The sequence below is a fragment of the Muntiacus reevesi genome, chromosome 15, assembly GCF_963930625.1.
Source record: "Muntiacus reevesi chromosome 15, mMunRee1.1, whole genome shotgun sequence".
Classification (NCBI taxonomy): domain Eukaryota; kingdom Metazoa; phylum Chordata; class Mammalia; order Artiodactyla; family Cervidae; genus Muntiacus; species Muntiacus reevesi.
The window spans coordinates 55,130,172-55,154,262 of record NC_089263.1 but is presented as its reverse complement, the minus strand read 5'-3'; the positions used below and the strand labels follow the sequence as shown (position 1 = coordinate 55,154,262).

The 24,091-nt window shown below is 52.4% G+C and overlaps 1 protein-coding gene and 1 long non-coding RNA gene across 3 annotated transcripts in view; one reads left to right on the top strand and one right to left on the bottom strand.

Moving 5' to 3' along the window:
* Window positions 1–13,868: 13,868 nt before the first annotated feature.
* Window positions 13,869–22,616, bottom strand: LOC136147345 (uncharacterized). Its single transcript, XR_010659170.1, has 2 exons — window positions 22,481–22,616; window positions 13,869–14,487 (listed from the first exon to the last, which is right to left on the bottom strand). It is a non-coding gene; the product is annotated as an uncharacterized lncRNA (long non-coding RNA).
* ASB2 (ankyrin repeat and SOCS box containing 2) overlaps window positions 22,581–24,091 on the top strand; it is a 47,813-nt gene continuing 46,302 nt past the window's right edge. For both annotated transcript variants that reach the window (XM_065906728.1, XM_065906729.1), the window contains exon 1: window positions 22,581–22,861. The gene's annotated coding sequence lies outside the window, so the exon portion shown is untranslated. The remainder of the gene's footprint in view (window positions 22,862–24,091) is intronic.

Below are 24,091 nucleotides of genomic sequence, written 5' to 3'. Positions count from 1 at the left end.
CCGGCTTCCGTTCTCATGACGTTGTCTATTGCAGGATTCACCTGGGGATGGAGTGGAGGGCCTGATTCCCTGAGGTCCTGGGGGCCTTTTTGTCCCTGATTCAGTTCCCCAGGGGAAGGGGTGGAGAGGCGTTGGTGACCTCGGGGTGGTGGTGGGGTGGACTTGGGCTGTTTTTGCCCTTCTTTCAAGACTCATCTTCCTTGATATCCCTACCTTGCAAGCTTCCCAAATCCTACTGGCTTGTCCTGGGACTCCCCTTTTTGCCTCCTTTAGCCTGATTCTGGGTAGCTATAGCTTGGGTACTTTCCTAGGTGGGATAGTCAGGAACCATGGAGGGTTTAGTCCCTCTCTCCCCCACCACCCCCTGCCCCAAGGCTCAGGATGAAGCCTGGCCTGGGGCAGGGTAGGTGAGGGAACAGAAGCACACTTCTGGTCCTAAACCTGATCCTGACCCTGCCCTGCCTAATGCTCGGCCCTGTTACCTGGTGCAGGGCCTCTGTCACTGGAGGGGACCTGGGCATGGTGCCTGCCTCTGATACACCTGTTCCATTCGCTGCCCAGTTATCTGGCCAGGCCTTCCCCACTGGAGGCCCCATTCAATCAGAGCTGGGGCTCTGCCAAGGCCAGCCTGGGAGGGTCTCACTGGGGAGACTGTCAGGAGGGGCTGCAGTGAGGGCAGGTGTGGAGCGAGGGGCTATGTGGGTGCAGAGAGGGTTGGGGTTGAGGGCAGGGTGTGAGGTCGGGTCAGTGGCTGGAGCTGGGCAGGGGCTGGGGCTATGACTGAGGCTGGGGCAGGCTCTGGATCAAAGGTTGAGGATGGGGCAACAGCCAACCCAGAGGAGCTGGGCTCGTTGTTATTCTGGGACAATTCCCCAGCTTGCACTCTTCAGCATCCCCCTCATGACTCTTCATCAGCGGGCAGTGGATTCAGTCTTAGCTGGCAGAGGAGTCCCTGAGCAGGTCCCAAGGGAGCTGTCTATCTGCCCCTCCATGGTTCTGGAGCCCAGAAAGCTTTTGTTGAGACCAAGCAAGAAACAAAGGTGGACCTTGATCTGGCCCTGGGTTCAGATGAAGGGTTGCTGGTGCTGAGGGAGAGATGCTCCGGGGCTGCCTAGAGGGTCAGAGCCAGGCCTGGGGGTGGGGGGTTGTGTGTGGAGGAGGGGTGGAGGAAGTCCCCCAGTTTTGACAATGTCTGAGGAGGTTCTTGGACTTCCCAATTGGTAGTAGTGGCACAGAACCCACCTGCCAATGCAGGAGACATAAGACATGTGGGTTGGATCCCTGGGTTGGGAGGATCTCCTGAAGAAGGGCAAGGCAACCCACTCCAGTATTCTTGCCTGGAGAATCCTATGGAGAGAGGAGCCTGGCAAGCTACATGGGGTCGCAAGGTCACAAATAGACATGACTAAAGCAACTTAGCACGCATGTATGAGGTGGTTCTTGAAGATAAGAATGAATGAGGATGCACATAGAGGTGATTGTAACAAGCGGAGTAAGTCAGAGAAAGACAAATGGCACACATCACTTATGTGTGGAGTTATAAAAAATTTACAAATGACTATTTACCAAACAGAAACAGGCTCTCAAACATAGAAAACAGACTTAGGGTTTACAAAGGGAAAAGGAGGAGGAGAGATAAATTAGGAGTTTGGGATTAACAAATATACACTACTATATATAAAATAATAACCAACAAGGCCCTACTGTCCAGCACAGGGAACTCGACTCAGTTCTTGTGATGACCTCTCCTGGAAGGGAATCTGAAATAGAATAGATACATAAGGATAACTTTTCTTTATACCTGGAACTAACACAGCATTGTAGATCAACTATACTTCAGTTTTAAAAAGGAGAATGAGTGAGGAGAAGTAAGGTTGAAAGGGCATTCCTGGCAGAAGGACCGGCAAAGACAAATGTTCAGAGGCACATTGTAGCAGACAGGGACTGTGAGAACAGTAGGCGGGTTAAAAGCTGAAGGTGAAGGTCAAAGTCGGGATATGTTTGGGGAAGCTGCTAGCAGGAGCCAGAGCATCTCCACCAGGACCTTGGGACACCTGAGACAGAAACTGATGGGGCCTCTCTGGACAAAGAGGACATCCGTGAGAGGCTGTGAAGGCTTGCACAGAATCAGAAGGAAGGCTGAAGAGCCAGGTTCAGAGAGGACCAGGTTCCAGGGCAGCCCTGGGGATCCAGACAGCAGGAACTCAGGGTGATAACCTCCCAAATGAATCCTTCCAACCTCTTTCCTTAGGGAAAGCTTCTCCATCCTCAAGAGGCAAAGTCCTTAGAGAATGTGCCTAATTGGCTGAGCCTGGGTCGTGTGCCCGCCCCTTGGCTTGACTGACAGTCATATCATGGGCTGTGCCTTGGGGGCTGAAGGTTTCCCAGGGCAAATCCTGAGGCTGTTGACTCCAGAAGGGGAAATGGACCCTGGGCAGGGCTCACTGCACGGAGGCCCAGAGAAGATGGAATAAGGAGTTTGGGCTTTATCCTGAAGGCGATAAGCAGCTAGGGGAGAGACACTGAAAGTGAAAAGGGAAAGTGAAACCGCTCAGTCGTGTCTGACTCTTTGCGACCCCATGGACTGTAATCCACCAGGCTCCTCCATCTGTGGGATTTTCCAGGCAAGAATACTGGAGTGGGTTGCCACTTCCTTCTCCAGGAGATCTTCCCAACCCAGGGATTGAACCCCGGTCTACCACATTGTAGGCAGACGCTTTACTGTCTGAGCCAGCAGGGAAGTCCCTGGAGAGATGCTGCCAGCCTGCCACTTCAGAGTCTGCTAACGCGCTCAGAGCGGAGGGGAGGCAGGCAGGCCGGCCGCGGCAACATCTCATGCTTTCAGCACACTTGTAAGCACTTCCCACGTGGGGGATCATTTAACATCTCGTATCCATGAGGTCAAACCTGCTATTTTGCAGATGGGGAAACTGAGGCCCAGAGAGGTTACGTAAGTTGCCACCATTGGGAAATTGCTGAGCTATGAATTCAGGAAGTTGGGATTCTAGAAATGTCTGGGAAGTTGAGTTTTGCTGGGACATGGGGTCCTCCAAGGATACAGAGTGAGGGAGGCGGCCCTGGGGGAGGCTCCATCAGCTCCCCCGGGCGTCAGGCCTTCATTTATTATTAAGGGCACATGACTGACCCTCCTTCTGCTGAAAGAAGCTGCTGGAACAGCCTCGCCAGACCCTCATCTCTTCCCAGGCCCACCCCTCTCTGTACCTCATCTCCCAGCAGCACGGGGCCCTAAACCGCTTGACCCAATATAGCCATAGGCAGGGGGTTTACGCAGGTGGTGAGATCATTCACTTCCCAGTGAGGATTTTATTTTTGGCCTGAAATATCCCACCCGTGAACAAGGCTGGGAGACAGACTTCATGTGGCTCCAGAGATATTTCTCCCTGTCTGGCCATACAGATGGCGCTTCCTCGATGGCTCAGAGGGTAAAGAATTCTCCTGCAATGTAGGAGACAGAGGAGACACAGATCTGATCCCTGGGCTGGGAATATCCCCTGGAGAAGGAGATGGCAACCTGCTCCAGCATTCTTGCCTGGAAAATTCCATGGACAGAGGAGCCTTGGGCGCTACAGTTCAAAGGGCTGCAAAGAGTCAGGCAACGACTATGCAGGGCCACACAGAGCCCTATCAAAAAACAGTCACAATTTCCAGGGCATGACACCTGCTGCTTGGCTCTTGGCCTGGAGTCTCTCTTTGAATTCTCAGCACAATTCTTGCAGAAGGTGAAAGCATGGCTCCATTTTGCAGATGAGAAAACTGAGGATCGATGAGGTGAAGTCACTTGCCAAGGGCACATGGTTCATAACAGGTAGCAGGGCTGGCTGTGTAATCTGTTGGACCTGGGGCAACAGGAAAAAGCTGGGCCCCTTACTCAGAAAATTAAGAGTTTTAAGACAGGGCCAGCAGGCCGTAAAACCAAATTGGGAATCTTAAGAGTGCAGGCCTTGCACAACTGCATTCCTGCTCGGGATTTGGACCCTGGTCTAGAGGGTCCAGAACCTGTTTGTAAACTACCACTTCCTTCCAGACCACTAAGCTGCCCTGAGCCCTCCTCCCCCCACCCCTGCCACTCTCCAGCGAGCTGCAGTGGCCTGGGGAGCTTACCTCGGGGATGAAAGGAACTTCAGAAAAGTGGAGATCCAGGTAAGGGAGGCAGGAAGTGCCGAGGTTCCACTGCTGGGGAGGAGCCCAGGTTCCAGACCTCCCAGGTTAGCCTCTATCTCTTGGGCTTCTGGAGAGAGAAATTCAAGGTCAAGCCGTCTATTATGGACAGCTGGGAGTCCGCTTCAAGGGCAGAGCCACAATTAAATGGCAATAGAATCCCTTTTTGAAAAGCTTTAACAAGGACAGTGGGGCTGGAATTTGACCCCAGGGCTTGAGTCTCACAGCACAGCAGAAGGAAATGGCAGATCAGGCTTCTGCCCAGAATTCCAGCCCCATCTGCTCTGCAGCCCCCAAATGCCTCTCAGCAGGGACAAGGGTGGCCTTCTGCACCCGGAGGTGATGATGCCCAGAATGCAGAGAGTGAGGCTGTGGAGCCAGGCAGTTCGACCAGCTCTGTGACCTTAGGAAAATCACACAACCTCTCTGAGCCTCATTTTCCAGAAATGCAAAGTAGAGATATTAACAACCTAGGATTAAATGAAATAATCCACATAGAACATGTAACAGCATCTCGTTTTGGTAAAAATAGTGCATGCATGTGTGTGTGTGTGTGTGCAAAGAGGAAACTCTAGAAGGATAGGAATAAGTTTTTAGGATCCGATTAATATTTTAGGGACAGAGGATGAGGGCAAACTTTTCTCTAACTCTTTGAGAAAAGCAAGCAACTCTGCCTGACACCTGGTAGGGGTTCCACCAGCCTGCGTTCTCCTTCTCGCTCCTCCCTTCTCGCTCCCTCCAGAAGATCACAGTGGCAGTGATCGCCGGGCATAGGATGCTTGTCTGAAAGTGAGTTTTCACAGAGGGCGGGCCTGAAGCAGCTGAGCCCTGTTGCTGGGGCTGGTGCCAAGGACGGCTCCAGGGAAGGGGCAGGGAGTGTGTGTAGCTGGTGGAGGGCGAGGAGGGGTGACGAGCAGAGGGAGGGATGTTGCAGGGTTAGGGGTGGGGGCGTAGCGAGCGTGAGGCAGACAAGCATAGCGGTTCTGCCAGAATCTTGCTAAGACCCTGCACTGCTTAGACTCCCCACCCCCACTGAGATGGACCCTCAGGTGTGTCCCTAACCCTCCCTCCCACCCCGGCAAACCCAGAGCAGCCCTGGGCTCAGGAAGCCGCGTGGGGGCTGCTCCTCCTCTGAGGTCCCGGCGCCAGTCCTCATCCTTGCTCTGCGCCCCACCAACCCGGCACCCCCACCCCCCAGGAAGGTCTCGGGTACCAGCGGTGGGGCAGCCCTCCTGAGGCTACCGGGCCCTCCTGGGGTGGAGGACGGGGCACTGGCCGGGGTCCCAGGGTCCACCAGGGGGGGCTGGGCCTTTCAATGTCTCTGCCATGACATCTTGGCTCCCTCCACGTCCCACACCTCCCACAGCAGCTCAGAGCTGCCCTCCTGAGAAGAGGTGTGGGAAGGGCCTGCTCCCACCACAAGAGGCGAGGGCTGAGTTCTTTAGTCACTAAATTGTGTCCGGCTCTTTGCGACTGCATGGACTGTAGCGCTCGGGGCTCCCCCATCCGTGGGATTTCCCAGGCAAGAATACTGGAGTGGGTTGCCCTTTTCTTTCTCCAGGGGATCTTTCCTATCCAGGGATTGAACCCGTGTCTCCTGCTTGGCAGGCTCATTCTTTACTACTGGGAAGGCACATTACTGGCAGACACATTCTTTACTTTACCTGGGAAGCCCACTAGGGTCTGAGGGTCGCCCATTAATTATTTCCCCTTGGTCCTAGAACTTGACCTTCCCCAGGAAGAGTCTTCAAGGCAATCTGGGGAAACACTGAGGTATAGGGAACAGAAAGGCCTGGGCTCAACCACAGCTCCTTCATACTCCAGCCTTGTGACATTGGGCAGGTCATTTCCTTGCTCTGAGCTTCAGTAGTGGGGTCATCTTAACGAGGCCCACTGGGTCTGCCTTCAGAACCACTCAGATCCATCCACTGTCCCGCACCGCTCCAAAACCCCATCTCTCCGACATGGACCAGTGCAGTGACCGTCCCTGCTGGGCATCCTACTTCTGTCTCCTGCAGGCCACTCTCCTCCCTGTGGCCAGAGAGGGTTCCTTCAAGTGCAAATCCCCTCTCCCCACTTCCCTGTCTAAAACCAGTGCGTTGCAGATAACTGCTTAACCACCTGCTTCCCAGGGTGCAAAGCCACGACCTGTGGTGCTTGCCAATTTCCATGGTGTAAATACTCCCACCATGGCTGATTTCAAGCTACTAATAGTTTAACAACAAGCAAAAATCCTGAAGATTTAACAGGTGATTGTCAGGAGTGAGCATGAGTTATCTGCAGCACACCACTGCTTATAAACCTTCCAATAATTACAGATGAAGTTTATACCCTGGATGACCAGGTCCCCAGTGATCTGGGCCCCTACCTTGACCATGCTCCCCACATTGGTCTTCCCCTGTTCACCCCAGGGCCTTTTACCTGTGGTTTCCTCTGCTCAGAGCACCGTTTGCCCAGCTCTTTATAATATAAATACTTTCTTCCTCTCGCCCTTTTGGTCTCAGCTCAGATGCACCTCTCAGAGTGGCCTCCCCTGACCATCTCAAACCCTCTTAACTCCAGCTCACCTTTGGTCTCACCTCGTTCTTGTTCTGGGAAAAAATGGAAAACAGAGAAAATGGGGGAAATGGGAAAAAAATGGAATCAGTGGCAGATTTTATTTTCTTGGGCTCCAAAACCACTGCAGAAGGTGACTAAAGCCATGAAATTAAAAAATACTTGCTCCTTGGAAGAAAAGCTATGATAGATCTAGACAGCATATTAAAAAGCATAGACACCACTTTGCCAGCAAAGATCTATATAGTCAAAGCTATGGTTTTTCCTGTAATCATGTACAGATGTGAGAGTTGGACCATAAAGAAGGCTGAACACTGAAAAATTGATGCTTTCAAATTGTGGTGCTGGAGAAGACTCGTGAGAGTCCCTTGGACTGCAAGGAAATCAAACCAGTCAATCCTAAAGGAAATCAACCTTAAATACTCATTGGAAGAACTGATACTGAAGCTGAAGTTCCAATACTTTGGCCACCTAATGCGAAGAGCCAACTCTTTGGACCCTTATTCTGGGAAAGATTGAGGACAGGAGGAGAAGGGGGAGATAGAGGATGAGATGGTTGAGTGGCATCACTGACTCAGTGGTTTGAGCAAGCTCTGGGAGATAGTGAAGGACAGAGAAGGCTGGCATGCTGCCATCTATGGGGTCACAAAGAGTCAGGCATGACTTAGTGAGTGAACAACAACATTCTTGTTCAGTTCTATTTTGGTCTTGTTACTCTGGGTTGTCTCTCTCCTCACTGGAATCTGATGTCCACCAGGGCAAAGAATGGTCCCCCCTGGGATCTTAATGTTTAAAAGAATAGTATCCTTTCCGGTAACTCAGAGGTAAAGAATCTGCTTGCCAATGTAGGAGACTCAGGTTCGATCTTTGGGTCAGGAAGATCCCCTGGAGAAGGGAATGGCAACCCACCCCAGCATTCTTGCCTGGAGAATCCCATGGACAGAGGAGCCTGGCAGGCTACACTCCATGGGGTCCCAAAGAGTTGGACTTAGCGACTGAGCACACACACAGAGGAGAATAGTACCAGACACACAGTAGGTGCTCAATAGACCTATGGGCACAAGCACAGCTTTGGAGACACATCTTTGGGTTTAAGTCATGGCTCCCCCACCAGTCATGTACATAACCATCATGGAGTCACTTAATCTCTCTGGACCTCAGTTTCCCCATCTGTAAATTGGGAACAGCAGTGCCTGTGTGATGGAGCTGTGAGAACCCGGAGTACAGTGTCTGTTATTACCAGGGTCTCAGAAAATGCGACCAGCCTCTTCACTTGCATATACCCAATCCCAGGGACTCAGTCCCTCCCAAAGTCGCCTTGTCCACCTCTGGGCCACTCTGACCGCATCTTCCCTTCCTTACACTGAGTCCAATTATGTCTCCTCATAGTATCTCTCGTTAAGTCCTAGTTCCTCACAGGAAGTCTTGTGTTTTCATAACCACGCTGTGAATGTTGGAGCAGAATGATGTCACATTTCAGCCTGGCACTGAAGACAGATGTGACGTCCCTCAGTGGCTCCTCTCCAGTCGTGTGCTGTCCTGTCTTGCCACGTCACCTGACCTCGCTGAGCCTCAGTTTATTCCTCTGTGAAATGGGGTTAACATAGTACCTACCTCATCCATAGTTGGGATTAAATTAGCTGATTTACACATACACTTGGGCTTCCCTTGTAGCTCAGCTGGCAAAGAATCCACCTGCAATGCGGGAGACCTAGGTTCAATCCCTGGGTTGGGAAGATCCCCTGGAGAAGGGAAAGGCTACCCACTCCAGTATTCTGGCAAATTCTATATAGTCCATGGGGTCACAAGGAGTCAGACCCAACTGAGCGACTTTCACACACACACTTAGCACATAGTAAGTGACCACCCCCCCAACACACACACACACAAAGCCACTGTTACGACTCTTACTCTGCCTGGCGTGGGTCTACTCCCAGAGCCAGAATTTGTGCCGTTTTCAGGTCCACAGCCATTTCCAGTTAAGGCCAGGCCCTTTCTTGAATGCTCTGCAGCCAAGCCGGAAAAAGGGCCCGTTCTTTCTGGGTCACCCACCCCACCTGCTCCCAGCTGTCAGCCACCCCCTCACAGTGGACCAGGGGGAGTCTCAGCACTTCCCAAACTCTCCAGGGGTTACCTGACCCTGGGCATTCATGCCATCATTCAGCTTGGAAGCGAGGCCCCCAGACCCTGGTGATGCCCTGGTCAGGCACCGAAGGGCAGAGCAGGGATCTGAGAGCAAAGGAGCAGTCAGTACAGTGTGGACAGGAGACCAGGGCTTCTTAAACACCCCGGGCTCTGCCCCATGATAAGACTTAGAGAGGACTTTCCCAGCAGGCTGGGCAAGACGGGGCAGAGTCACAGATCCTATACCCAGGCCCCCAGTCCTCCAGGAAGAGGCCCCACGTGCAGGCCAAGCAGATGCAGCCAGACGTCCGCAGGGCCCTTCTCGCGTCAAAGCATAGCTCCCACTGGCTCCAAGCTCATCGGGGTCTCTGGCCCTTTGTGTCCAAAGCCTTTCCCAAGACTTCTACCAATTTTAGGACTTCTGTTCTCCTGCCCCTCAAGGCTCCAGGCTGGCTACCTCCACCCAGACTGGACGCCCACCCCACTGCCCCAGCAGGCTCACTGTCTACAGCACCCACCATTCGCCATTCGGAGCCTGACTGTCCTCCCTGGGAAATGGAGACAGGAGGTTCCCCAGCCACCACTGACCCCATGTGCGGGGCTGTTCCTCTACAATGCCCTCCTCAGCCGTCTCCTTCCTGGGTCCACGACCTTCTCTCTCTGCTATGTGGAGTAGCTCCCCAACTCTGAAGGCCCAGAATGAAGTGGGAGTCACACCCACACCAAACTTTCATCCAAGTATTTCCCAACCAAGACCCTCTTTCTCTGTCTGTCTCTTCTTCCCTCACTTCCTCCATCTCTCCCCCCTTGGTCTTCCCAACACCCCCCTCCCCACCACCATATTTCTTGTTCTAGGCTGTAGAAAGGAGAGAAACTTCCCGAGTTGCTCCTTGCTGTGTGAGAAGACAGCCAACCACCTACAAGCCAGGAAGTGGGCCCTTCCCAGACATTGGGTCTGCCGGCACCTTGATCTCAGTCTTCCCAAACTCCAGAATCCTGGAACCTGTGACAGCCCCGCCCCAAACCTGCAGATGATGCCAGACTTTAAGGGATGTCAGTGCAACGTGGGAACCTGGGTCGCTGACTGAGAAGCAAGCTACCCACTCCCTGGAATGCTGACCTTGGACTGATACAGGAGAGGAATAAAGGCCCAACTTGGCAGCCCCAAAGGAAACCAAACCATCCCTCCATCATCTCCCCCACAGTCCAAGTCCTCAAGCATGGCTTGCCCAGCTCTGCTGGCCCAGCGCCTGCCTTCTCTTCCAGACCACGTCTGCCCTTCCCCACACCCTGGCCAGGCCCATCACCTGTGGTTGCCCGGCTGGCCACCGGCTTCAAGGCCACAAGACTTGGCTCACACCTCGCCCTTGGCCTGGGCTACCCTGCACCCACCTGTGCTCCTAGACACTCTTCACCTGCGGAGACTCAAGGCGGCCTGTTCCTCCTCTGTCGGATGGTCTCCTGACCCCCACGCTATCCCCTTCCCCTCCTTCTTCCCGCCCTACCCCCTCCCCCACTCTTCCTGACTCCTCCCCTCCCCCCTTCACTCTCCCTACTCCCCTTCCTGACCCCTGCTACCTGACCCCCTAGGCTGTGTCTCCCCAGGGCTCAGATGTAGCAGTTCTACATCCCAGCAGCTTCTGGCTCCTAGTGGGGCTCATGGCATTTAGTTTGTGCCTCGAGGATAAAAATAGAAATAGTTACAGTCACTGAGCTTCACACAGCCCTGCCCCGTGTGTGTGTGAGTTGCTCAGTCGTGTCCTACTTTTTTTTTTTTTTTAGTTTTAGGTTTTTTTAAATTAATTAATTAATTTTAATTGGAGGCTAATTACTTTAAAATATTGTAGTGGTTTTTGCCATACATTGACATGAATCAGCCATGGGTGTACACATGTCCCCCATCCTGAACGCCCCTCCCCCCTCCCTCCCCATCCCATCCCTCAGGGTCATCCCAGTGCACCGGCCCTGAGCACCCTGTCTCAGGCATCGAACCTGGACTGGCGATCTAGTCCGTCTATGGTAATATACAGGTTTCAATGCTATTCTCTCAAATCATCCCACCCTCACCTTCTCCCACAGAGCCCAGAAGTCTGTTCTTTATCTCTATGCCACTTTTGCTGTCTCCCATATAGGGTCATCATTACCATCTTTCTAAATTCCATATATCTGCGTTAATATACTATATTGGTGTTTTTCTTTCTGACTTACTTCATTCTGTATAATAGGCTCCAGTTTCATCCACCTCATTAGAGCTGATTCAAATGCATTCTTTTTAATAGCTGAGTAATATTTCATTGTGTATATGTACCACAGCTTTTTTATCCATTTGTCTGCCAGTGGACATCTAGGTTGCTTCCATGTTCTGGCTATTGTAAACAGTGCCTACTCTTTGTGACCTCATGGGCTCTAGCCTGCCAGGCTCCTCTGTCCATGGGATTCTCCAGGCAAGAATACTGGAGTGGGTTGCCTAGCCCTTCTCCAGGGGAGCTTCCTGACCCAGAGGTTGAAACCAGGTCTCCTGAATTGCAGGTGGACTCTTTACTATCTGAGTCACAAGAAAAGCCCAACCCTGCCCTAGATCTTCTCATTTAAGCCTTACCCCAGCCCCATGAAGAAGGAGTTCTTTATGATTCTTGACTTAAAATTGAGAACCTGAGGCCCCGAGGGGGCTAAGCCTCCCAGCAGTTGCAGGGGGGTGGGGAAGGGGAGATAGACCCTCAGCAGACCACCCACATGGCACCTGCTCTAACCTCGCACCAGCCACTCTGCAGAACCTGCCCAAAAGGTGAAGGGACAGACCACCGCCGATCCTGGAGGGTCCAACGCAGCCACGTGCAGACAGGTGGAGTGGGAATGGGGCACAGAGAGAATGAGGTTGCAGAAGGTGTGGGGGGCTGCCCACAGCCTTGGAGAGCCCACCAAGGCGCCCAGGCAGCACGTGTCGGAGGCAGCCTGTTTTGATTCTCCCAGGATCCACGTGCCCCAGGGGGATGCAGCACCCTCACCCCGACAGGCACCTGACGGCCAGGGTCGGGAGCCAGGCCACTGGGCACTGCAGCCTGGAGACTATCTTCGGGCCCCCACAGTCCCCTCTCCCGGGACGCGTGGCACGGCAGACACCTGATCCTGCTATTTAGCGTTGCTGCTAAATAGAGGGCAGGAGGCTCGAGAGAGGGACGAGCCTGAGGGGCCAGCTGGCCAGCTGGGGCCACCCACAGGCCCCGCGTCAACAAGAAGAGGAGCCCAGGGGTTGGCAGACGTCCTCCACCCTCCCTCCCCCGGCACAGCCCTGGCTGCTGGCAGGCGCCGTGTGCACCCAGGTCACACGCTCTTCAGCGGCCAGGAGCGATGACAGTGCAGTTTGGAGGGGACGCTGGCTGACTTGAGTGGCACCAGGAGAACTGGAAAGTAAGTGGTGAAAGGAAAGAACAGAGACAAAGGAGAGTTCTCCTTCCGGCACCTGTAATAACTGAGTCAACTTGGACTCAGACACTTGTTCAAAATCATTGTTGTCCCAACTTTTTTTTTTTAATTTCTGGTTTTGAAAATATTTACATAGGCTCGATTTTGAATTCCAGCTGACTTAGAATTTTTATTCTCGGAGAGCAAAGAGCTGTGGGTGCAGCCACTTAGGGCTACTCCTTCTGGTTTCAGAGGCTCTCAGAGTCTGGAGGGGCCTGGGTTCCTACCAGTTCATGGGGCAGCGCCGTTCTTCTTTCCTCAGGAAAGGTCTGCATGAGGTCACAGAGAACTTTCCAGAAGGGCCAAGACCAGGACCCTGGTGGCTAGGCCTGAGCTCTTTTCAGAGTACTAGCTGCCTTCACCTGACATGTGTACCCGCACACGGGCACCAAGAAAGAGAGGGAGGTCCAGTATATGTTTTTAGGGAAAAAGAGACATTGACAGTTATTTAGTATTTTTGTAAGACTTGCTGCCATCCTCATTAGTATGGTGGTGAGTATCCCCTCCTGTCACGTGGGATTCTGGGGTTTGATCCCCTAGTGGGGAGGCAACACACCCTTTTGGGCTTCCCTGGTGGCTCAGAATTCGCCTGCAATGCAGGAGACGCAGGTTCAATTCCCCGGAGAAGGAAATGGCAACCCACACCAGTATTCTTGCCTGGGAAATCCCATGGACAAAGAAGCCTGGTGGGCTACAGTCCATGGGGTCGCAAAGAGTCAGGTGTGACTGATGCGACTAAAGGTTCATTGGCCAACGGCCCTCACAACTGGCAGATTAAATTCAGCTCTTCACAAAAAGAAGGTAAGTTATGTGTAGTGTCCAGATGATCTAAGCATCATCGGTGTGTGCGTGTGTGTGTGCGTGCGTGTGTGTGTGTGCGTGCGTGTGTGTGTGTGTGTGTGTGTCTGAATGCACCACTACCATCAGGGACACCTGGCCCTCGCAGGGCTGAGTCCCCCCTTTCCTGCTGACTGGCAAACCCCAGGCTTCATGGGGATCACTGAGGCTGTTGCTTCTGCTTTGCTCGAACTATGGCTGCAGTTGCCTCTGTTGGTGACCTTCAGGGCCGGTTTATGAGACTGGTTCAACGAGCCTTCCCTATAACAGTCTCAAGGTACTTAAACTCCAAACACCTCGCCCTCTTGATGGCAATTATTCTTGAAATCCAAAGCCATCCTTGGGGAGCAGGGAGAGCCCTGGTCACTCCGAGCAGACCTCTTCCTACCCACACAATCCTCTTCCTCCCACACGCCGTCCCTCCAGTCAGGCTTCTCCACCACTGCACCGTGCACATTTGGGCTCTTAATTCTATGCTGGGAAAGGTGTCCTGAGCACTGTAGGATGTTTGGCAGCATCCCTGACCTCTCCACCAGATGCAGTAGCACCCCCAGCTTCCTCACTTGTGGCTACCAGAAACATCTCCAGGAATTGTCAACTGTTCCCTAGGGGGAAATGTCCCCAGTTAAGAACCACTGTTTTCAACTAACCACCATTCTCTCTGTCTCTCTCAGGAACATTAACACAGTAACATTAACAATAACAACACCTAACATTTGTAAGTCTTTATTCTAAGGAATATACACAGTTGTTGCTCAGTTGCCCAGTCGTATCTGACTCTTTGCGACCCCATGGACTGTAGCACGTCAGGCCTCCCTGTTCCTCACCATCTCCCAAAGTTTGCCGAAGTTCATGCCCATTGCACTGGTGATGCCATCCAGCCATCTCATCCTCTGATGCCCTCTTCTCCTTCTGCCCGCAATCTTTCCACAGCATCAGGGACTTTTCCAATAAGTTGGCTGTTCACATCAGGTGACCAAAATATATACATGTAGTTCCCTCTTAGCCAAGGAGGATACATTCCAAGGCTCTCAGTGGATGCCTGAAACCATGGACAGTGCTGAATCCTGTATATACTGCTTTTTCCTATACATACGTGCATGCATGCATGCTGAGTTGCTTCAGTTGTGTTCGACTCTGCAACACTATGGACCGTAGCCTGCCTTGATCCCCCGTCCATGGAATTCTCCAGGCAAGAATACTGCAGTGGGTTGCCACACCCTCCTTCAGGGGATCTTCCTGACCCAGGGATCAAATCTGTGTCACGTCTCCTGCATTGACAGGTGGGTTGTTTACCACTGGAGCCGCCTGGGAAGCCCACATACATTCCTACGATAAAATAAAAATTTATAAATTAGGAACAGTGAGAGATTAGCAACAATAAGCATTAATAAAATTAAACAATCATAACAATGAAGTGAAGTGAAAGTCGTTCAGTTGTTTCTGATTCTTTGCAACCCCACGGACTATGCAGTTCATGGAATTCTCCAGGCCAGAATTTTGGAGTGGGTAGCCTGTGCCTTCTCCAGGGGACCTTCCTGACCCAGGAATCAAACCGGGGTCTCCTGCTTTGCAGGCGGATTCTTTACCAGCTGAGCCACTTGTGATAAAAGGTATGTGATTGAAGTCCCTCCCTCTCTCTCTCTCTCTCAGAATAACTATTGTACAAATTTAATGCCCTTTTCAATTTAACTAAGTACTTGTCACATGCTGTGGCTGTAACTTTTGCAATTTGAAGTTCGACAGCAAAACTAGCAGCAATTCCTTTATCCTTCATCACAATTTCACAGATTTATCCTCACCCTAGATCTTAGCAACCTTAGTGTACAATTTTTTTTCTCTCCTTATTAATTTGTGTGTTTTCACCTTTTCACTTAAAAGAAGCACTTCACAACTTCTCTTTGGCAGATCCAGATTGCCAGCATCAATGCACCTGCGTTTTGGACTCATTATTAAGTAAAATGGTTACTTAGTGAACACAAGCACCGTGATACCTCAACAGTCAATCTGATAACTGAGATGTACACTAAGTGATCGATGCAGGGATGCGATGGATAAAGAGATGATTCAGGTCCCAAGCAGACAGAGCAGGATGGTGTGAGATTTCATCTTGCTACTCAGAACAGCTTGAAATTTAAAACTTATGAATTGTCTATTTCTGGAATTTTCCATTTAACATTTTCCGACTGCGGTTGACCGAGGGTAACTGAGACCATGAAAAGTGAAACTGACAGTAAGGTGGGGGTGCGTACTATATATAAAATTTAATCTTTGCAGTTTTCCTATGAGGCATAGGTACTATCATTTTTTCTCACACCTATAGATCAGAACGCCAAGGCTCAGAGAGGTTAAGTAAGTTATCCAAGATCACACAGCTAGAAAGTTGTGGAGCTGGCAGATGACTCTGGAGTCTTGGTTCTTAGCCACTTGGCTCTGCAAGGGAGACCTGGGGCAGTCACCCAGTCGCTTGTAAAGCGCTTGTAAAGCGATTCTGTGCTAAGAGTGGCCCCTGCCTGACCTCCTGCAGTGGGAACAAGGAAGCGCAATGACATTGACACCCAAGTTGCCTGTGCTTAAGCCTCCAGTTCCTCAGTGGAACTTGTGGTCTGTTGCAAACCACAACCTCCCCACCCCGAAGCATTTCTGGGAGCCTCCAGGAGGTAACAGGCATTGTAAATGTGGCCAGGGGACGTCCAGCCTGCCTTTTGCCATCTCCCTCTGACGTGGTGGAGTTCCTGCCCCCTTGCCCAGCAACTTGGGTTTTTGTGTCCAGGGCTTGATGTGATTATCAACCTCTATGACCACACCATAAGCTTGGGAGGGAGCTGCGGAGAAGCAGAATGAATTTCTGGAAGCTGTGGTTTCTGCAAAGCCTTGCCCTCTCCAGCCTCATATTCCCTTTTCTCAGAAAACGGATGCTGGTGCAGATGAACCCCGAGGATCTTCTGCTTCAGACATTTCTTCTTCTTCTGATCTTTCAGTTCTCTGTGGGACAGAGGTGGTGTGGGTGGAGGTGTCACCATCACCAGGAGCAGGTGAATCCCAGGAGGGCCTCGGTTCCTCCATCAGGATTGTATGCCTCCCTCTGGGATGGCCATGCAGGTGCCTGGACCCCTGGAGGGACTGCTCAGTGGGGGTGTCTGCATCCCTCCCCAACCCCGGGATGTGGGGACACCCGATCCACTGCCTGCCTCCTCATCAGCCCCAACTCCCTCCCAGAACCCAGGTCCCCCCCTCCTCCCAGCAAGCCCAGAGCCTCCCTGCTGACACCTCTGCAATGTCACATCTCTGGCCACTTTGCATTCCCTGAGGAATAAGGCAAAGGAGAAGCGGTCAGCAGCCCTACAGCCAGCTGCCCTGCAGAGATGCCAGCCTGTGACAGCTGCATTTCTGGAGCGGTCACTTCGTTCCCTGCAAGCTCCACCTCCAGAGTGGCTGACCAGGGACCGAATACAAGAGGTACCTGCCCTCCCTGCTCCATTGCAGTGATGGAGGGAACGGCCCAGCGACCTGGCCTCAGCTCTGTCTGGATGGCGCTGGGCCGGCCAGGAGAGGCTGGACCCAGCGGGAAACGCATTGTCTGACAGCCTGGCTCACCCCCCGGCAGGAGGGCCGGCCGGCTGCAGGCTCGCCCTGGCTGGGAGGTGGGTTGCCTTCCCTCTCACCAAAGGGCAATAGAGAGCTCCCAGCTCCACTCAAAACATGTTTATGTTCATGGAAAACCTGTTCCCGGCAGCTAACAAAGCTCACTCGAGCTCCCAAGGGTGATTCAGGCATGATGAAATCAAGCCCTGGAAGGGGCCAAGGGGCTTGGTCGGCGCAGGGGCCAGCAGCTTCCAGGGTGGATCAGTCCAAGGCCCACTCACTGGTCACCTGAGCCTGCCTGGCCCATGGGAGATGCCCTTCCGCTCTGCACATACAGTCCCTCTGCAGGTGGGGTGGAAGCAGTCCCATGGATGAGCGTCAACTGAGTGCGGGGCCCAGGGTGGGCTGTCTGAGTCCTGGGATCTCGTCTAATCCCCTAAAAGCCATGGGAGAGAAGAATCAGTGTTCTGCTAGCCTCAGAAGATGAAAGTGAGGCTCGGCGAGGTGCCGGGCTGTGGGCAGGTCCCGCAGCAAGCGGGGATTAACCAGCAGTAGTGCCGGTGCTGGAAGCAGGACAGGATGATGATAACTGGGGTTGCACCAGTGGCGTCTCCACAAGGAAGGTACGTCTGCACGTGGCTGACCGAGCATGTCCCCGCCAGGCCCAGGACCACCCTCTGTTAGGACATCCTCCAGTGCCAGACGCTCCCCGGAGAAAGAGCTCACAGATGGATGGGCCTGGGGCTGCAGGGCTTCTGCTGCGGACGGCTGTGCATCCAAAGGCTGAAGCCTGAGTTGAGGTAGATGCTCTTCCTCTGTGTCTCTGGGCAGGGTAGCTCAGTGCAGCCCTCCAAGGAGAGCTGGCCATTTGTACAGTGGCGAGTGAGGTTTACAGCAGGCAGCTTTGAAGCTGGCTGTCTTGCTGGCCTGTCCTGGCCACTCTTGTTTGAGGGTCAGCCATGGATGGTCATGGCTCCAGGAAGCCCCAGGTGGCTGAAAAGAGCCCAGTGTCCCACGATGGAGTCTGTGTCTTGGATCTGCTCATTGTGATGGAAACCCTTACAAGATCCTACTGTTCCTCCCCGACAGGCCCACGGGCTATTAGAGGGAGCAGGGCGGGATCGGGCAGCCCTTCTCCCGTCCCCAGGGGTCCTGCGGGGTGGTGACTCTTCATCCTTGGGGGTGTCACCCCCATATCTAGGGTGTGATGGGCTGTGAGGCTGACCTGCCCCGCTCTCCCACCTGAGGGGTGAGGTCGTACCCTTACTCTGCTCTCTGAAAAGAAAAGTGAAAGTGTTACTCGCTCAGTTGTGTCCAATACTTTGTGACCCCATGGACTGTCAGGCTCCTCTCTCCATGGGATTCTCCAGGCAAGAATACTGGAGTGGGTTGCCATCCCCTTCTCCAGGGGATCGTCTCAACTGAGGGATCGAACCTGGATCCCCTGGATTGCAGGCAGATTCTTCACTGTCTGAGCTACTCTGCTCTCTATTTATAGACAAACGGTCTTCTCTCCAAGAGTCTGCCTTGGCCCGCTGAGCTCGGAGGTTGAGGAGGGTCCCGATTGCTCCAGAGGAAAGGAACTGTCGGTTAGCCACGGCCCGGAGGGCACCGTGCTCATCAGAAGGAAAGGAGGAGGGGCGGGGATTTCTCTCTGCCTTCTCCTCGCCCCCTCCTTCCTTTCTGTAGATGCATCTCCCTCCCTCCCAGGACCTGGGGCCTTCGTCTGCCCTCCCCGCCCCTGCTGTCTGCCTTGGGTCCCCTCCACCCCAGCACTCTGCCCAGGGTGTGGATCTGACTCTTTCCTGTCCCGCTTCATCCCTTGAAACCAAAATAAACTGATATCAAGAGGCAGCCAGGACTAGGGGCCAGCACACCAAGACCTCAGTGGTGCTTATTTTAGCTGGTGATGTGCTGTCACTGGGTCCAAACCGTTCCAAGACTCGGCACTGAGTCCCACATCCCAGCTCAGAGCGCCCTCTCCTTCTTCTCTGGCTCTTCCCCTCTCTCTTTCTGTCCCTCCTGAAAGAGGTATCACTGTCATATGGAGAACATGCTGGGGCTGGCTCCCTCTCTGATGCTTACTAGGTTTGGGGCTCTATGAACTGCCTCCCTCCCCCCAGCTTTACTCATCGAATTCAGATTAAAATAAACATGGAGGGAAGCCTGAGAGGTCTGACGTGTGTGTGTGTGTGTGTGTGTGTGTGTGTGTGTGTGAGTGTCTATGCAGCCATGAGCCAGGATGAACCTGGCAAACGTGATATAGCCTTTCCCAGTTTAGACCCAGGAGCTATGTGGCTTGTGTGTGAGCACATATAGCAATAGTCATTTAATGAGCACCTACTATGCACCAGGCATCATTGTAAGACCTGATCCTCAGTAGTGAACAGAAATATTCCAGATGGGACAGGCAGGCAATAAATAACTAGTGACAAATAAATACAATCATAACTCCGGGGGAGGGTGATAAGTGCTGTGGAGATAAATGAAGCAGGGTAGGGAGCTAGAGAGGGAGGGAGGGGAGGCTCTGTGTGGGATCAGGAGAGAACCCTCCTGGTGCCATCTGTGAGCCCTGGGGTTTTCTCTTGGCAGCCAGGCCTTCTTTCCATTGCCCTTCAAGTTGACCAGTTGTTTGGTTTCTGCCTCTGCATCTGTGCCCCCATGGACTCCTTTCTGTCCCCATAAAAACCTTCCCTCGAGGACTGTTCCACAGGACCATCTATAGGGCCTTGCACAAAGGCTCCAAATAGCCCTGGGGCCAAGACTTTTCAGAGCTTTGTGTGATTTGTTATCTGAGACACATAAATGAAAACCTCAGTGAATTAACAGTATTGCCCTTCAGAATGGATAATGTGAGAAAAGGTGGAAAATGCAAGTGCTGGTGAGGATATGGAGTACCTGGAACTCACGCACACAGCCTGTGGGAGGGTATGGAGTACTTGGAACTCATGCACACAGCCTGTGGGAGGGTATGGAGTACCTGGAACTCACACACACAGCCTGTGGGAGGGTATGGAGTACCTGGAACTCATGCACAGTCAGTACAACAACACCTTTGGAAAACTGGCCATGTTCCTGCAGCTGAACATATACCAATTTTATGACCTAGTGATTCCTGTCCTAGGTGTTGGCCCAGCAGAAATGGGCATGGATAGTCACCAACAGACATGTTCTAGAATGTTCACAGCTACGATATCCATTATAGTCCCAAACTAGGTACCACCCAAAGGACCAACAGCAGCAGAGTGGACCAACTGAGATATATTCAGAGCATGGAAAACCACACAGCAATGGAAAGGAACAATCTGGAACTACATGAAACAATATGGACGGACCTCAGACTACACTGTTCAGTGGGGAAGACACTGGTGTGACTCCACTCGTAGGAAGTTCAAAACAACCTGAGCCACTAGTCGTCAGGAAGAGTGGTCACCCTTGGCAGGAGGTGGCAGAGGGTTGCATTGAAATGGGCAATCTCTTTGATGCATCTCTCTTTGATGTGGGTGCTGGGGTGCCTGTGAATTGATGGGATATATTCTTGTGATAAGTCTGCTTTTCTGTGGTCATATTACACTTTAATCAAATGTTTTAAAAAATCAGTGCTGTTCAGGCCTTGCCTCGGATAAATTAAATTAGAATCTCTGGGGTAGAGGCAGGTATGGCTAAGTTTCATAGGATTCTAATGTGCAGTTTAGCTTGGGAATCAACATGTCAGCCCAACTTCATTCTGGAGCTGACTGACCTATAATGTGAACAGACAGGCCAACCCGGTCTCAGACTCTGTGGACCTTTATCCGTAGCATCAAGCCTCCCACATGGGATGAGTGAAGGACCAGGGGAATAGCAAATATTCACTGATTTATGGTCAAAGCCTTGTGGCACTCGTTGTTTTGCTCCAACATTTGATTTCCTCATTATCTGGGGGATAGGGGCTTCCCTCGTGGCTCAGACAGTAAAGAATCTGCCCACAACAATGCGGGAGACCTGGGTTCAATGCCTGGGTTGAGAATATGCCTGGGAGAAGGGAATGGCTACCACTCCAGTATTTTTGCCTGGAGAATCCCATGGACAGAGGAGCCTGGCAGGCTATAGTCCATGGGATCACAAAGAGTTGGACATGACTAATCGACTAACACTTTCACTTTGGGGAGATAGAGCTACAGCTAAAAGCATCAGCTTTTGCATCAGGCAGACATGCTTCAAATTGCTAAACCACTACTTAGAGATTCTGGACAAACTCCCCAGTCTTTCCAAGCCTCAGTTTTCTCATCTGTGAAATGGGGTAATGATAGCACTTGCTGCAAGAGTTGTGCAAGTGCAGCCAGAAGACGTTGTCATATATGATTCAAAGTCTGGTAGCCCCTCCCATTGCTGTCCACCCTCGATGCATTTTCTATTCCCTGTGATGCTTGACCCACAATTCAGGCTCTTAATTTTCAAAAGCTGAGTGCAGGCACAGGCAACAGGATTTGGAGACCAAGTTTCTCCTGCTTTCTTGACTCTATGATGTTTGTCTGGACTAGGAGGGAGATGCAAGACAGAGGGACACCTGAGAAGGGGCCCTGTCCCTGCGCACAGCCCAGCCCTCCCAGGCAGGCCAGACCTGGGGTCTCTGACATGGAAGGCAGTGGTATCTGTGCCCTACATCTGGCAGGGATTCCAAGGAAGCAGTAGAACTCCAAGGATGCACTCCATGAAACCTACTAGAATTTCTTCCTGCCGAGAAATATCCCCAAACAGTAAAGAGTCCCGGACAGCCCCCTCTTCTCTTGCATCCCTGTCATGGCACATGGCCTGGGGCTGCTATGTGCAAACTGACCTTTTGGGGTCATCAGCCACAGTGGCCTGGGGGAGCGGTCCCAGTGGAGGTGACGCTGGTAGCTGGGAGACAGCCTGCGACTCATCACACCCTCCTGTCCTTAGCCCCAGGTCAGCCTCTAGAACACTGACCCGACTACAGGGCACCCTGAACTCGCTGAGATTAATTTCCAGATGGAATATGCAAAGTGAGCCACACTCTGGGGTCACAAGTCCAATATTCTGCAAGGGAAAGTGGTCTCTGAAATGGAAATTATTTTCCATTTAGAGGAGTGGCCGAGTAACATTTCCAGCGTCCCCGACTCTGTAACCTGAGATCTGAACGCAGACGTGGGCATGTGGGTGCCTGGCATCGTGCATGCTCAGGGCATGTGCCCGCATGTGTGCTGTCTTTGCCACCCGAGGCTAACATTTGGGGCCACTCCATCAAGTCCAGAAGCAGAGAATTTCTTCCCTGGGCCTGGAGGAAGGGCTCCACTGCCCCTGCCCGGGCTTGCCCACAGGCTTACTCATTCGTTTGTTCCCCTGCCCACCCCACAGACTCCAGCAGCTGGATTCCTGCCCTGGGACCCCCAAACATCAGGCTCTGCCACCTGCTACCCGCAAAGACCCCAACAGTGAACCTGCGCATCCTCACTTCCCTCTCGTTCAGCCCTTCTTCCTCCCTGCCTTCCTGCCTGCTCTCGGTCTCCCTCCTTCCCCTCTTCCTTCCCAGCCTCCCTGACTCCCCTCCTTCCTCCTCTCTTCTCTCCATCCTTTCTTCCCACTTTCCCTCTTTTCTGTCTCTTCTCTTCCCTTCTCCTCTCTCCCACATTTCCTTCCTTGCTCTTGCTTGCGGCTTTCTCTCCCAGATCTGTGTCTCTTACTCTCTGCATCTCTCTCCTCTCTCGCTCCCTCCTGGGGAGTTCCAGAAACATACCCATATATGGCCTCCGTGTCAAGGATCAGAAGTGATGACATCACGGGAGAGCCAAGGCTCCGAGATGCTCTCCGAAGTCAAGTCCGTAATTGACGCGGCCTGGAGGAAACCAGGATCGCGGCTTCCTCGGTGCAATCTTTAAACAGGAAATCTGAGATTCATAACATCTTATAGTTTGGCTTGCCATCATTGGTCATGCGATGGGCCCGAAATAAACTCCCTGCTTCAAAGGAGAGCGTTTCAGAACTGCCTGGCAGAGCAGCCAGAAGCCCAGGGCCAGGGCTGAAGGCAAACTCAGGGAGCATGTTCTGAATTAAGACACTCTCAGGAAAAATCCTTTTTCTTACCCCTGAATTTTACCCTTGTTTCAGAGCCTAACAGGTAATGCATGCTTTCAACTTTCTTATGCAGAAAGACTGCTTGTCGGGCTGGGACTTAACTGCTGCGGTGTCTATCCATAGCCTCTTAGAGTCAAAGTATGTTTGTGTGTCTCCCTCTTTCTTCTATTCTCTTGAGTTATTAAAGCAGGCTAGTGACTTTTATTTTGGATTGGGGGCACAGAGAATCAGCCGTTTGCATGTACTTGTCCAATCTTTCGGAGGATTCTTGCTCAGAATATCACTCTGCTGTAATTACTTCTAAAAATGGCAATGCAAAAGGAGTTATCAATGATGCTATTGTTGGTTCTATAGGCCTTGGGCAATGTCTGCATCAGACAAATGACTTTCAGAAATGCTTTCAGGTTGAGGGAAGAGATATTTTCAGGCATGGGGTCGTTAATTTCATGTGCCATTTTTGGAGTGTCTATGGAACATCTATGTATGGGCAGGATTGTGTGTGTGTGTGTGTGGGGGGGGGGGTGATAGCAACCTTGGATGCCACGAGCTGTGTTTGCAATAACTTGGGGTTTAGGAGAGGAAACAGAATCTGCAAACAAAACTAAGATACCACATAAAGAATGAAAAAGGGTGTGTGTGTGTAAACATGAGGACACATTCAAAGAAGTGCTCGCCTTTGAAAAGATGGATGGATGTCTCAGATGGGCGGAGGGTGGGTGGGATAGGGACCTCCAGCTGGAGGATCAGCTCGGGCAAAGGCAGACAAGCTGGGTGGGTCTGGGGAGATAGTAGGGAGAGCCGTGTGGTTATAGCTAAGGGTCAGGAGGTGAGAAGTGGCGATGATGCTGGAAGGGGAAGTCGGGAATGGGGGTAGTGGTGGGAGATACTGCTCCCACCAGGCCAGGCAAGAGGATGGAACATGTTCTGATCATTTTTGAGCAGAGAAGTGGTGGAGAGGATCTGACTTTAGGCAGCTCCTTGCAAAGCCGGAGGAACGAGGAGGCAGGGAGGCAGTGACCCTTAGGTAAGTCATTAAGGCCTGAGTCAGGGCAGAAATTGAGCCCCCAGCACAGGATGGAAGAGTTTGCCTCGACAAAAGCTAAGTTTCCGCACGAGGCAGCAGTTGAGGGAGTTCACAGGCGCCTCGGCAGAGCCGGCGGGGCCAGCGCACCAGGCATAGCCCCTGACCTCTGCGGTCGGAGGCCCGGGGCAGAGCGCGGTGGGGCAGCCAGGGGCGGGCTCCAGTCACTTCTGCAACAGTTGGACAGGTCCC